The following is a 3,988-nucleotide window of genomic DNA, read 5'->3' as shown; positions in this document are numbered from 1 at the left end:
CGTGTAAACGTGCTAGTCGCAGATGTTATCCCTCGGCAGAATTACCGAAAATCCTTGGAATCATCATTGATCACTGCTTTGTGCGAAACAAGCGTGACGTATCAAAAAAAAAAAACCGAATTGAGTTCATGGGCGCCGTCCAAAAATTTCATCTACACTTTTACGTAATCTAAAGAGTTATATCATCAAATTTGTACACATTTGATATAAAAACTATTATTTCACGAAAAAAATGTTATATTCATGAGAGAAAGATATAATTCTCTTATCAAACTTTTTTCTTCTCTCCGATAGAAACTGCATCTTCTTATATCTCTTTAAAATGTATATAAACATTATTTTATAATTATTACATTGCGTGCTTTTCCATAATGAATATTTCACTTAATTTAAACGATGCATCATAAAACCCACGATTTTTAACATGCAATTATTTTGCACAATTTTGCTTAACTCGCAGATGCGACTTATATCATTCTTGCGGCGCCCATGGTCGAGCGAACATGCATGGCCAATTTTGTGGATAGGCCGTCGGCTTTATCGAATTAGAAAAAGCTGCGTTGCTTTCCGCTTATCCACATAAATCTGCGGAAAGACCCACGGTCATCCCGCTTGGTCACGCTGACGTCGCAGAATCATCCTCTCTTTCGGTCCAGCGCGTGCCACGCCGTGTCTCTTCTTCCACTAGCACGTGCGTGTTATCGGAAGACGCTACGAGAGCTCTCGCTTTGTCGATTCACGAGGGATGCCTCTGATAATCTGATATATGCACGGTTGCTATCAGAATATTTTTCAGTTACCAGTTATTTGCCAGTCGCAGACGCGGATAAAAATTTTTTAAGAATTTTCAATTTCAAAATCTAAAGCTTTTTTTAACAAAATCATTCTTTTTATTTTGGAAAGATAAATTATGGAATTTATATTGTTGCGTTCATAGGATATTATATTATGTTAATGGAATTCTCTTTAATGTTCTGCGTACCTGTAAAAACATTTCATCTCTTCATGATTAAATGTTATTATTCCATTTTCATGTTACGCGTTAATAATTGACATTAGTTTATTTTTCATTCATGTACCACATGCAAGAAACGTTTTTACACGAGTTATAGCCGAGAATATTAATGATCTTACTTTACTTTTAATCGTCAGTTATTGGACGATCGGTCGCGCAATATCTTGTGAGCGCGTTCTGAAAACCATAGTGCTGGCGCGTATAATCGACGCACCCTCAACATCGTCGACTGAGGAAGGGGTGGAATAAGGGCCGTTCATAATTGCCAGTGCATTGTGGATATTAATTTAGTGGCTCGTTCATATCGAAAGTAATATCGACCGCCCTGACCAGGGAAAGTCTAATAGAAGTCCCGAGATGAGTTACTGCCTTTAATTTCCCGATAATAGGGGGCTCCGACAGCCCTCCCGACCACCATCGTCCGTCCATCCCCTTTCGTTCTCTTTGTCTATTACTCTTTCCACTCATCGAACCTCGCGATCTTCTCTTCCTCTTCTCCTCGTCTTTTCTTGTCCAGAATCTATTTCCTTTTCTTCCTTCCTTTCCCTGTTACTGATACTTTTCCACTCTTTGGATGTTTTCCGACTACCACTTACATTTTCTCGTTTCCCGGTTTCTTGTCTTTTTGTTTTTTTTTTCTGCTTTACTATTATAACTTCTTCTGTAATTTACTTCTTTCTTTCATCTTTCTCATTTCTTCCATGTTTAATTTCTTGTTTTCTTTTTATATTTGTTTTTCTTTCTGTTTCTTCTCCTTTTCCTTCTTTTTAATTCTTTGCTTTCTTTACTCTTCTTTTATTTTTATTTTTTATATTATTCACTTTATTTACTCTTAGCCTTTTGCTTTTTTTTCTTTCTTTTATCTTTCTTCTGTTCATATCTTTCTCGAGATTTCTCTTTTTCTTTTTCTCTCGCCTTTATTTCCTCTGTATACCAAGGAACGTCATCCTCAGCAACAACGGAGTGGCCGTCGTTCTACTTCGTATCCCGCGGGTACTATTGCGGAGTAGGCGGTTCCGGAATTGTTCTCTGATAGTTTCTACGCGGGGGATACTCGGGGCCAGTAGTTAACTTTGCGGCCGGGGCCCATTCATTCCCGCGGAACAACTATTTTATTGGCGAGCTCGCAATAACTCCAGCGGACATTTATCAGGAAACTATGCCGATCGGCGTCCTCCGCGGAATTGTTGATCGATAATTGTACAGCTTGTATCCCACGCGTTAGCCTTTGTAAAAATCCTTTCTCTTTTTCTGAATGGAAAGATAAGTCAGTTATTTTGTTTGCGATTGCCATATTTTTCCATTGTACAAGGTGCATTTAATAAAATGTAAAATTTTTGAAAACAATCTTTTCCTCATTATGAAAATTTTTATTCTCTTTATTCTTATATAACTCATGATTTAGTAAATAAATTTGCGTATATACTAACAGAATTTTGTATCTTCTATAGTCAGAAGATCTATAAATAATTGTCGCTTATAACAGTGCGCAGATATCTATGCTTTATGAGAGCTGTGTTATAAAAATGTAAAGAAAGTTACAACAACGAAATTTGTAATTATTTTAAAATTAATTATACATGAAATTTGATATAAGTCATGAAATTTTTTTCAAGCTTTGCCGTTCTTTTAACGCAAAATCAAGTTACAAATTTAATAATGTACAAAAGAAAAGTATTCAACCACTAGCGTAATATTGAAACTGCAGAAAACATACAGATATTTTATTGAATGAGCAAAAAATTGTACAAAATTCATTTGCATGTATGCACGTATTATATGAGTCATTGTTATCATTATCTGCTAAGTTAATTAAATTACGAGTTTATTCGCGCTCGAATACTATTGTATATAGATATTTTATCAGTGATAAATCACAACATAGCGAAACGGAAAACTCGCTATAAAAATTCAAAGACATATATTTCGCGTTCCTTTGTACAGAACTATCTATATTATTTGTGAAAAAATGCAATGTTTTATATGTATGTATATATGCAATTTTATTCGTATAGACTAGCCTCTCTTTGTAAGCGTGTTTAGTTCCAGAAGACGTTTTAATTACGCGAAAAGAATGTGTGGCGGCTTTCAAGGATTTCCCTCGCGATCGCTCTAAACTTTCGAGAATTCGCGCATATCTCTAATCACCCTGCGTATCGGCCGAGACAATGGTGGACTCGGATTACGGAAATGGGATTGCCGTCGTCGGCTTAGAACATAACGAGCTGCTGGACTAATGGCTGTTTCTCGTAAGAGAGAAAGAGAGAAGCGGAATCGCGCACATCACCGAAAATATATTTTAAACTCGCCAGGCCAATTATGCGTAATTCAGTTCCGTGCCGAGTTGCCGTACGTTTCACCCTTCTCTCCTTCGTCGCTACGTCTGCTCTTGCGAGGGCGAAACGGCGTTAGCTCTCACCTTCCTAATCGTTTTAGTTTACGCATACACGCCTGCTTGCTCACGCATGAGCGCCGAAAATCATTACATGGTGCGAAACTGCTCGTTTCCGCCGTCGTAAGTTCGCATACGACGCACGCGTGTGGAAGGCGCAAAGCTTGCGTTTTGTCGTTTTCCAGTGAATTTTTGGACGAAACGCGCCGCCCTGGTTTGCATTTATGCAATTCTTCTAAGGAAGAATTTTAGACAATCGTAAAAATTGTGCAAAGCGTGCATCGTTGAGAATTTTTACAATCTTTTATACTTTCTTTTATCTTTTATCCTTTTATTCAGATTCTGAATATCTCGGAGACGTATCGTTCAATAATGCAGAGTGATTTTATTGTATCAAGATCAAGTTACATTACTTCGTATCGATATGATCGATATAATTTTCGCGAACGTGAATATCTACTATATCAAATAATGATCGTAATATTATAGTAATTGTCTTGGCCGTTTATTGTCTTTCATTTACGGTCCTTCGAATCCTTTTTGTTATCCTGCACAATTCTAAATAGTTCTCGAGCACATCA

This window comes from Formica exsecta, unplaced genomic scaffold (assembly GCF_003651465.1).
Source record: "Formica exsecta isolate Colony F162 unplaced genomic scaffold, ASM365146v1 scaffold83, whole genome shotgun sequence".
NCBI classification, from domain to species: domain Eukaryota; kingdom Metazoa; phylum Arthropoda; class Insecta; order Hymenoptera; family Formicidae; genus Formica; species Formica exsecta.
Note: the sequence above shows the minus strand (reverse complement) of the source record.